This window comes from Coregonus clupeaformis, chromosome 19, assembly GCF_020615455.1.
Source record: "Coregonus clupeaformis isolate EN_2021a chromosome 19, ASM2061545v1, whole genome shotgun sequence".
Taxonomy (NCBI): Eukaryota; Metazoa; Chordata; class Actinopteri; order Salmoniformes; family Salmonidae; genus Coregonus; species Coregonus clupeaformis.
The window spans coordinates 43,247,195-43,259,418 of NC_059210.1; positions in this window are offsets into that span (position 1 = coordinate 43,247,195).

Here is a 12,224-nt window from a genome sequence, read left to right on the forward strand (position 1 = left end):
CTGGGATTGAACATGTGACCTTCGGATCCGGAGTCATGGGATCAAAAAAAATGTATGGGAGTCATGGGATAGGTCTGCTAAATGGCATATTATGGGATTACACCCATCTACCACCCCTGTCCACAACGCCCTAGCAAAACCCAAGCCTACTTGAAGGTAATAGAGCTCACTGTAGTGGCCGGTTTTGAAGACATTCCCTGATGTCCTAAGGACATGGACAGACGTCAAAATTAATCTTGAGCGATTTGGCTGCTCACACACACACTCAAGCAGCGATTTGGCTGCTTGAGCGATTTGGCTGCTCACACACACACACATCAGATGTTTTGCTATCCTTGTGGGGACCTAAAATGTATTTCCATTCAAAGTCCTATTTTCCCTAACCCGTAACCCGTAACCCGTAACCCTAACCCTAACCTTAACCCCTAAACCTAATTCCTAACCATAAACCTTACCCTTAACCCTAACCCTAATTCTAACCCTAAACCTAATTGTAACCCTAACACTTAACCTAACCCCTAAGCCTAAAATAGCCTTTTGTCTTCATGGGGACCTGGGAAATGTCCCTACGAGGGAGCATTTTCCTTTATTTACTATCCTTGTGGGGACTTTCTTAGGTCCCCACAAGGATAGAATAACCAACCCACACTCTCTCACACACACACACTTTTCCACGACTAAACCTCTATGAGTTTCATCAGTTCTGACAGTGAACATCTCTCTCTATAACGCCTCATCTTCTCCTATACTCCCACCGATGAGCTCTCTCTCTCTTTACCTCTACTTCTCTCGCTTTATTTCTCTCTCTCTCCCTCTATGTCTCTCTGCCTCTATTTCTCTCCCTCTATTTGCCTCTCTCTTTCCCTCTCTTAGGCCTGGACCAATTCAGACACATCACACACACTCATCTTCACCCTGAAATTACTCTCATTATCCTCAATATCTGACTGTGTGTGCGTGCATGAATCTGTGTGTGTGTGAGAGAGAGAGAGAGAGAGAGACAGAAACAGAGGGGGAGAGAGGAGGGGTAACTGATCTCTGTGAATTGAGATGGAGGGAGTGTGTTTGTCTTTTTTAGGCCATGCCGCAGGAAAAGGTAACCAAGAGGAATGGGAATGTCTTCCTTTTAGTCTATTTGACATTTTATCCATTTTCTCTTTCTCTCCTGTGTAGCCGATGGAAATGTATCTCCTCCTCACATCTCCGCCATCTGTCTGTGAAAGTGACATTATCAGAGGGGTGTGAATGTGTGGGTGTGCGTGTGTGAGTGTGTTTGTGTGTGTGTGTGTGTGTGTGTGTGCATGTGTGCCTGTGCATGCATGCTTGTGTGTGTGAGAGAGAGACAGAGACTGCATTATCAGAGGTTGCTGTGGTATTCTGTTTTACCTGGGGAATGAGTTCTCTCAGCGTTCCTCCTGCACCAGATAAAACCACCCTTTCAGACACCCTAACTCCTCTACACACACACACACACAGACACACATCTAAAGGCTTGTGATGTGCATTCCTGGGAGCTGTCCCTTCAGCACCCCCCGTGAAAATTCAGCGGCACTCTCCATCTCCACATTCAGCACCATGGACAGCTACTAACCCACCTGAACCAGCTCACACTGACCATAACACATACTATACCTTCCATAACACAACCAATATAATATTCTGAATAGACATGAGGGCATCTTGAATAAAATACAAGTTTAGAACACTGCAGCTAAATTATGTGTGTGTGTGTGGAGGACCTATCAGCCTTTCACTCCATCCTCTCTACCTTCTCTTCCTCCCCCTCCCTCCTCCCTCTCTGTAGACAACTTTGTCAACCACTTTGAAAAGAAGGTTGATGACATCTGCTCCTCATTCACTCAGCCTGTTAAGTCCACGGGTCCCATTCACACAGAACTACCCTACACCTTGACCTCTTTCTCCCCTCTCTCTCCAGACAGAATTCTGCGACTACTGAGGTTCGGCCGCCGACAACCTGCCCGTTCAACCCCATCCCCTGCTCCCTTCTCCAGATCATCTCTGGAGACCTTCTCCCATTCCTCACTTCCCTCATCAACCCATCCCTGACCACTGGCTGCGTCCCCTCTGACTTCAAAATGGCCCAAGTTGCTCCCCTCATCAGGGAACCAATACTCGACTCCTCCGACACACCGGTATCCCTTCTTTCTTTTCTTTCCAAAACACTTGAGCGTGCTGTCTCTGACCAACTCTCTTGCTATCTCTCTCAGAACGACCTTCTTGACCCTAACCAGTCATTCTTCAAGACGGGTCACTCAACTGAGACTGCTCTTCTCTGTGTCACGTTGGCTCTCCACACTTCCAAAGCTGACTCTCTCTCCTCTGTTCTCATCCTCCTAGATCTATCTGCTGCCTTCGACACTGTAAACCATCAGATCCTCCTCTCCACCCTCTCAGGGCTGGGTGTTTCAGGCTCTGCACACTTGAATTGCATCCTACCTGGTAGGCCGCTCCTACTAGGAGACGTGGAGATGATCTGTGTCTGCACCACTTACTCTCACTACTGGTGTCGCCCAGGGCTTGGTTCTAGGCCCTCTCCTCTTCTCTCTATACACCAAGTCACTCGGCTCTGTCAAATCCTCACATGGTCTCTCCTATCATTGCTATGCGGATGACACTCAACTACTTTTCTCCTTCCCCCCCTTCTGACACCCAGGTGACGACACGCATCTCTGCGTGCCTGGCAGATATCTCAGCTTGGACGTCGACCCACCACCTCAAGCTCAACTTCGACAAGACGGAGCTGCTCTTCCTCCCGGGGAAGGCCTGCCTGCTCCAAGACCTTTCCATCACGGTTGAGAACTCCACGGTGCAAAGAACTTTGGTGTGACCCTGGACAACACCCTGTCGTTCTCTGCAGACATCAAAGCAGTGACTCGCTCCTGCAGGTTCATGCTCTACAACATCCGTAGAGTACGACCCTACCTCACACAAGAAGCGGCGCATGTCCTAATCCAGGCACTTATCATCTCCCGTCTGGACTACTGCAACTCGCTGTTGGCTGGGCTCCCCCCTTGTCCCATCAAACCCGTGCAACTTATCCAGAACGCTGCAGCCTGCCTGGTGTTCAACCTTCCCAAGTTCTCCCATATCACCCCACTCCTCCGCACACTCCACTGGCTTCCAGTTGAAGCTCGCATCAACTTCAAGACTATTGTATATCCCTACAGAGCAGCAAGAGGAACTGCCCCTCCCAACGTTCAGGCAGTGGTGTAAAGTACTTAAGTAAAAATACTTAAGTAGTTTATTTGGGTATCTGTATTTTACTTTGCTATTAATATTTTTGACAACTTTTATTCTTACTTCACTACATTCCTAAAGGAAATAATGTAGTTTTTACTCCATACATTTTATTTTACACCCAAAAGTACTTGTTACATTTTGAATGCTTAGCAGGACAGGAAAATAGTCAAATTCACGCACTTATCTACAGAACATCCCTGATCGTCCCTACTACCTCTGATCTGTCGTACTCACTAAACACACATGCTTCATTTGTAAATTATGTTTGAATGTTGGAGTGTGCCCCTGGCTTTCCGTAAATTTTAAAAACAAGAAAATGGTGCCATCTGGTTTGCTTAATATAAGGAATTTGAAATGATTTATACTTTTACTTTTACTTTTGATAATTTTTAACCAAATATTTGCAGACTTTTACTCAAGTAGTATTTTACTGGGTGACTTTTACTTTTACCTGAGTCATTTTCTATTAAGGTATCTTTACTTTTACTCAAGTATAACAGTTGGGTACTTTTCCCACCACTGCCTTCAGGCTATGTTCAAACCCTACACCCCAACCCGAGCACTCCATTCTGCCACCTCTGGTCTCTTGGCCCTCCCACCCCTACGGGAGGGCAGCTCCCGCTCAGGCCAGTCCAAGCTCTTCTCTGTCCTGGCACCCCAATGGTGGAAACAGCTTTCCCCTGAAGCTAGGACGGCAGAGTCCCTGCCCATATTCTGAAAACATCTGAAACCCTACATCTTCAAAGAGTATCTTAAATAATCCCACAACACCCCCCCCTCGCACCTCCTCCTCACCCCGCCTTCGTGAACTAACATTTGCACTTGACCTTTTCCCCCTTGCTAGCTCTGACTTTGCTGATAGCGCTTTTATTGAGTAAAAATGTACTTACTCGCTCTGGATAAGAGCGTCTGCTAAATTACAAAAATGTCAATGTAAATGTAATGCGTGCATGTATGTGTGTATGTGCGTGTGTGTGTGTGCATGTGTGTGAATGTGTGTGTGCATGCATTTGTGTGTGTGTGTGTGTGTGTGTGTGTGTGTGTGTGTGTGTGTGTGTGTGTGTGTGTGTGTGTGTGTGTGTGTGTGTGTGTGTCAGAAGCTGATGACACTCAGGGAGGATTTTAGCAGTTCATTATCTCACGCCTGTTAGGCCTACTGCTGCTAGGTAGCTCTCTCTCTGCTCTCTCCCTCCCCTCTGTCTGTCCTTGATTGCAGGAGTGAAGCCTGGTGTGCGGGAGTCAGGGTTCCAGCTGCAGCTCATTCACCATAATCACCTCAGCCTTTAAGACCCGGTCAAACTTACCACTCATCGTCAGATCATAGTCAAGACGACCATGTTAGTCTCGCTGCCGACTCAACCTGGTTATTTTTGCTCTTTGTGTTTTTGGCCTGTTCTATTTACTTTTTCTCCTGTGCCACAGATATTTGGAACCTGACTCCTGCCTCCGCTTCACCCCTGCCACCACCATCCTGCTCTCCACTACCGGACCTCTCTTTGGACTCACCACGGACACTAGGACATTACGGTACCACACCTGCCCTGACCTGGATCTGTTACCCTCCCTGTAACCTGGACTTGCTCTTCCCCTATTATTGGAAACCTGGACTATTGAACATTTTAAATAAACCTGTTAAACCTTCTCTGGCTTGGTGTACTTGTCTGCATTTGGGTTCTAATACTGGTAAATCATAACAGTATGATCTGACCATCATGAACCCAGCAGACAGTAGCTCGGATACCACCCCAGAGTGCACTCAAATTTGGACGGCCATAGCCAATCAGGGCATTTTACTTGGCCAACATGATACCCTGTTTAAGACGATTGCTGAGGACAGTCAGGTGCTGCTTAATCAGGTTCAATTACTCACCAATCAAGTGTCTGCCCTTACTACCCCTTCAGCCCAGATCAGAGAGCCTTTTGTTCCTGCTCCAGAGCGCTATGACGGGAACATGGGAACCTGTGGCGATTTTTTTGACTCAATGCTCGTTAGTGTTTGAACAACAGCCCCTCACCTATGCCTCAGAAAGAGCCCGTATTGCCTACCTTATCAACTCTACTAGCGGTTCCGCTCGTGCCTGGGGATCCGCGGTCTGGGAGAGTCAGTCGGACATTTGCAACGCTTACGTTGCCTTCACCACTGAGATGAGGAAGGTTTTTGACCACCCCGTACGAGGCAAGGAGGCTGCGAAACGGTTGTTTTCTCTTCGGCAGGGGGCTCGCAGTGTGGCGGAGATGGCAGTGGAGTTTCGGACTTTAGCAGCAGTGAGTGGTTGGAATGACGAGGCATTACAAGGAGTGTTCATCAATGCTTTGTCTGAGACTTTAAAAGATGAATTGGTGTCATATGATGAATCGCCTACGCTGGATAATCTTATTTCACTCACCATCAGGTTGGATAATCGGATTCGGGAGCGCCGCCGGGAGAGGAGTGGTAGTTCCAAGCAACCTGTCTGTCATCAACAAACTCCTCCCCGCATCTTCCCTACGGAGAAAGCCGTGTCTTCCCGAGTCGATACGAGGAGCACTGAACCCGAAGCCATGGAGGTGGGTCATGCACGGTTGTCCTCAGAGGAGCGTGCACGTCGTATTCAGGCTCGGGTCTGCCTGTATTGTGGAGAACCTGGTCATTTCGTTCCTTCCTGCCCAGTTCGTCCGGGAAAAGGGCCGGCTCATCATTAATGGGAGAAGTTTTGGTGAGCCGAGCAGCGGATTCTTCCTCTTCTCCCCGCATTCTGCTCCAGGCATCCCTCCAGTGGCAGTTCCAGAATCTCTCTGTTAGTGCGCTGATTGACTCTGGTGCCGGCGAAAGCTTTTTGGATAGAGAGTGGGCTCAACAAATGGATTTGGAGACTGTTCCTATGGACTGTCCGCTGCAGGCTAAGGGTCTAAATGGACAATTGTTGACCCGTATTACCCATCAGACTGTTCCTGTTTGTCTTAGAGTGTCGGGGAATCATCAGGAGAACATTCAATTCCATATTATCGACTGCCCACAGACCCCCTGGTCCTTGGTATCCCCCTGGCTCATAAGACACAATCCACACATTGATTGGGTGACAGGTAGAATTGTTTCATGGAGCACATTTTGTCATGTGAATTGTTTGTGTTCTGCTCTGACTCCTGCCAGTACTGTGCCTCAACCTCCACTGGAGTCCATGGATCTTTCTGCTGTTCCTGACGTGTATCATGACCTGGCATCCGTTTTCTGCAAACACAGAGCTACTTCTCTTCCTCCTCACCGGCCTTACGACTGCGCCATTGACCTCCAGCCAGGAGCCCCGCTCCCCAGCAGTCGCCTGTACAATCTCTCCCGGCCGGAGACGGAGGCTATGGAGAACTACATTCGGGACTCCTTGGCGGCAGGTATTATGCGTCCTTCCTCGTCACCTGTAGGAGCGGGATTCTTTTTTGTTGCTAAGAAGGATAAGACCCTCAGACCCTGTATTGATTACCGTGGACTTAACAACATCACCATTAAGAACAAGTATTCTCTGCCTTTGATTAATTCTGCTTTTCCCCTCCTTCATGGTGCTACCATCTTTACGAAACTGGATCTACGAAATGCGTATCACCTGGTGCGCATTCGTAAAGGTGATGAATGGAAGACTGCCTTCAACACACCCTTGGGACATTTTGAGTATCTGGTTATGCCTTTTGGGTTGTCTAATGCCCCTGCTGTTTTTCAGGCACTAGTCAATGATGTCCTTCGGGACATGTTGAATCGGTTTGTTTTTGTCTATCTGGATGATATCTTGATTTTCTCAGAGTCCTCCCAGGAACATGAACTGCATGTGCGCCAGGTGTTGCAAAGGTTGTTGGAGAACAAACTGTTTGTGAAGATGGAGAAATGTGAATTTCATGTGTCTGAGACCTCTTTTTTGGGTTACATCATAGCTCAGGGGGAGTTGCGGATGGACCCAGCTAAGATCTCTGCTGTCACGGACTGGCCAGCCCCCTCTACCCGCAAACAACTTCAACGATTTCTGGGGTTTGCGAACTCCTATAGGAGGTTCATCAAGGACTACAGCCGCATTGCGGCGCCACTCACCGCTCTCACCTCCATCTCACGACCGTTCGCTTGGAATGAAGGGGCCGAATCAGCGTTCGAAGAACTGAAACATCGCTTCGCCTCGGCTCCCATTCTGATGCAGCCGGACCCTGACCGCCAGTTTGTCGTGGAGGTGGATGCATCCGACACTGGGGTAGGTGCGGTGTTGTCACAGCGTTCTCCTGAAGATAACAAACTGCATCCCTGTGCTTTTCTCTCAAGGAAACTTTCTCAGGCAGAGAGGAATTATGATGTTGGCAATCGTGAACTGCTCGCCGTTAAGCTGGCTCTCGAGGAGTGGCGACATTGGTTGGAGGGGCGGAACAACCCTTCATCGTTTGGACGGATCATAAGAATCTGGCTTACCTCCAGTCAGCGAAGCAGCTCAACCCCCGTCAAGCCAGGTGGGCACTATTTTTTGGGAGATTCAATTTTTCTCTGTCTTACCGTCCTGGGTCACGCAACGTCAAGCCTGACGCCCTGTCTCGTGTTCATTCGGCTGTTGATACTGGTAGTAACCCTGAACCCATTTTGCCTCCTACCTGCAGTATTGCGGTCATCACATGTGACATCGAGGGGATTGTTAGACAGGCTCAACATCATCAAGCTGACCCTGGGAGGGGTCCTCCTAACCGGATGTTTGTCCCTGAGTCTGCTCGCTCCCAGGTACTTCAGTGGGCTCACTCGTCTCCCCCTTACCTGTCACCCTGGAGTTTCGCGGACCCTTGACTTTGTGCGACGGAAGTTCTGGTGGGCCACGATGGAGGCGGACACTCGAGCCTTCATTGCTGCTTGTACGGTATGTGCACGAAGTAAGAACTCCACCCAGGCCAGCGCTGGTCATCTACGACCTCTACCTATACCCAGCCGGCCCTGGTCGCATATCGCTATGGATTTTGTCACTGGACTTCCCCCCTCGTCTGGAAAGACTGTAATTCTTACGGTGATTGATCGTTTTTCTAAGTTCGCTCATTTTTTGGCCCTACCTAAACTGCCCACTGCCAGAGAGACGGCTGATATTTTGGTTGAACATGTGTTCCGCTCTCATGGTCTACCCACGGATATTGTCTCTGACAGGGGTCCCCAGTTTGTCTCCCAGGTGTGGAAAGCTTTCTGTAAAGCTTTGGGCATTACATCCAGCCTGTCCTCTGGATATCACCCCCAGACCAACGGGCAAGCCGAGAGAGCGAACCAGGAGATGGAGACCGCTCTTCGCTGTGTCACAGGGTCTAACCCTGGGTCATGGAGCTCCATGCTCCCCTGGGTGGAATATGCTCATAACACCTTGACTAACGCTTCCTCTGGTTTGTCTCCTTTTCTGTGTGCTCTGGGTTATCAACCTCCCCTGTTCCCTTCTCAAGAGAGGGAACTGGCGGTACCCTCGGTGCAGTCCCACATGCGCCGCTGCTTCAAGGTCTGGAGGAAGGCCAGGGTAGCTCTGTCCCGAGCTTCGGCGTACATGCAGAGGCAAGCCAACCGTCACCGGTCCCAGGCTCCCGGTTACTCTCCTGGTCAAGAGGTATGGCTGAAGTCACGGGACCTTCCATTGAAGGTGGAGTCTAAGAAGATGGCGCCTCGTTTTATAGGACCGTTCAAGATACTGTATTGTTAACCCCTGCGCGGTTAAGCTACAGCTTCCTGCCTCCCTACGGGTTCATTCCACCTTTCATGTTTCCCAGATTAAGCCTGTGTCGGTTAGCCCTCTGTGCCCGCCCTCTCGTCCCCTCCTCCGCCCAGGATCGTGGGTGGGGGTCCGGTCTACACTGTCCGGCGACTTCTGGATGTTCGCCGCCGGGTCGTGGTTTTCAGTACCTGGTGGATTGGGAGGGTTATGGTCCTGAGGAACATTCCTGGGTGCCCAGGAGCTTCATTGTGGATCCTGCTCTGGTCCGAGAGTTTCATAGGTTACATCCCGATAAACCCCGTCGGCCGCCAGGTGGCGTCCGTAGAGGGGGGGGTACTGTTAGGCCTACTGCTGCTAGGTAGCTCTCTCTCTGCTCTCTCCCTCCCCTCTGTCTGTCCTTGATTGCAGGAGTGAAGCCTGGTGTGCGGGAGTCAGGGTTCCAGCTGCAGCTCATTCACCATAATCACCTCAGCCTTTAAGACCCGGTCAAACTTACCACTCATCGTCAGATCATAGTCAAGACGACCATGTTAGTCTCGCTGCCGACTCAACCTGGTTATTTTTGCTCTTTGTGTTTTTGGCCTGTTCTATTTACTTTTTCTCCTGTGCCACAGATATTTGGAACCTGACTCCTGCCTCCGCTTCACCCCTGCCACCACCATCCTGCTCTCCACTACCGGACCTCTCTTTGGACTCACCACGGACACTAGGACATTACGGTACCACACCTGCCCTGACCTGGATCTGTTACCCTCCCTGTAACCTGGACTTGCTCTTCCCCTATTATTGGAAACCTGGACTATTGAACATTTTAAATAAACCTGTTAAACCTTCTCTGGCTTGGTGTACTTGTCTGCATTTGGGTTCTAATACTGGTAAATCATAACAACGCCTTAATATTTAATTTAACGAGTTGATAAAAATGATGTTTCATTCATGAGGTGATCCATCCTAGACCTTTATCCTAACTCAGCACAGTCACTATGCAACCTTTTATTTGCCCAGACAAATGGAATTGAAAAGACAAATTACGGAGGGCAATCCAAAATGTGCTTGTTGGTTGGTTATCTGTTGAGTTTTATTTTTTTTTTGACCAATTGCAACTCTCCCTCTGCTTCTCCCTGTGAGTGTGTGTGTGTGCTTTTATGAGTCTTTGTGTGGAACAGACACCCCTCATCAACAAACCCTCAGAGCAGCACACAGAGACAAATCACACACCATATGCTACAACACACACACATCTCAGATACCCACACAGCGGTCGTGTCCCACAGCTATCATTTCATCAGGGCTTCTTTCTTCCACTTTGCTAATTATCTCTGTGGCTAATTACTAACCTCTTGGCTACGCTAGTCCTGCTCCTCTCTTATCTTCTCCTCTCTCACAGAGAAACAACTTGGAGGATAAAATGGAGGATTCAGAAAACCTTGAGTTTGACCTGACATGAGAAGAGTCCCATTCTCTAACTCTGTAACTAAATTAGACTGCTGGCAGTATTTCCAGTCATTTTATAGTCTCATTATACGCACAGCTCTGAGAGGGGCTCTGCTTGTGTCTGTGTGTGTTGGAGCGGTGCGGGTGGCAGTCTATTAAAATAACTTTCCAGGTGATGGTTGGCAAAGGCACAGCTATTTCTACTATTAGAGTTAACTTGGCTTTGGACTGGGCATGGGAAAGAACCTATTTCTCACCATTTTGTTTAATCTTTCTCTCTGAAATCCTTCCTTTTTAGGGGACACATGTATTCTCCTCTTCCTACTCCCCCACTCCCTAATCAGTAGAAATCAGACGTAGACTACATATCAGACATAGACTACTAAGGAGAGGAACACTCTAAGGGGTGAGAGTAGCGCTTGACAGGATCTGAATGGAACACTCAGAATGCTCCCTCCATCCCTTTAACTCCATCCCCTAAGAATGCTCCCTCCTTTCTCTCACAAAACATATCCTCTGTGGAATGCCATTACCTCATTGGTAGAACCTTTCTCCCTCTATTTTCTGATTCTCTGTGTCTCTCTCTGTCTCTATTCTGTGTCTGTGTCTCTATGTCTATGTCTATCTCTACTCTCTGTTTCTGCTGTGGCTCTGCTCTCGCAGAGAGGAGGAAGCAGGGAAGCCTGTCTTTAGAAGATCCATCATTGGATCATATCAACTATCAGCACCCTGTTGAAGACTAGCACGGGAAAACCTGTTAAACTGACTAAAATGGAAAAGCCTTTTTTATAGTGCTGATGGTTGAATATACCTTGTCTTGGTCTGTGTTATACAGAGAGGAACAGTATCTGAAAATACATCTTCGATGAAAGGCCATCTATGTGTGTAGATAAATCAGGTGTATGGTGGGAGGCATAGAATAGAACTACTGAGGGAGGAATGACACACACAGCTACCCCTTAGGACATAGTATCTCTCTGTCCTCTTTGTGAAACTGCCACCCATGCACATCTTTCCGCAGGAGAAGCACATTTCTGTGACTTACTGAAGAGTGCAGGTATGATCTCTCCTCTCTCTCCAGTCGTATTTCCCTATTACCTACGACCTTGGACACTTTAAAGTCAACTTGCCACTTTGCAAAGTCTACCACAACAATCCAAAGCCAACTACCAATCAGAGCCATACTCTCGTGACTGCTTTGTTTTCTATTTTCCCTTCCAAGTCAAGGTAGAGCTGCACGCGCACACACAAACCATGATTCTCCCAACACACAGTTATGTTTATGATCCACATTTAGCGTTAGTGTGGCTGACTGTGAGAGATTATTTATTACTGATCTCATCTTCATTCAGTTTAAATAACCACTGATATGTGTATGTTTAAGCATTCTCTTTGTGACAGACCTTTTTTCATTTCCTCTATGTGTGTGTGTGTGTGTGTGTGTGTGTGTGTGTGTGTCCTGGGGGTATGATATAATATCATTCATCTCTGTCTCAGCACGTGGCTGCCTATTTCTCCCATCAGGTTAACTACCACTTAATACCAGTAGGCCAGTTGATTCAGTCAATATCAAAATATTACCATCAGTCATCTTAACACTTTACAGGTATACTTTTTTAAAGGGTTTATAAGGAGCTTATAGAAAATGTAACTCTTTGTTTATTTTAGTGGGGTATTTTCTTCCCTCCAAACAGTGAGAATGATGTATTTTGTCTATAGTGATATAGGGGAATAAGTCAGAACAGGGCTTGAACCAGCAACACTGTATCTATGTGACACTCACACTGCCATGTGACACAAAAGCCATAAAGGCATTTTCCCTTAATTAGTTTTCTATTTTCTAGCATTTTCTTC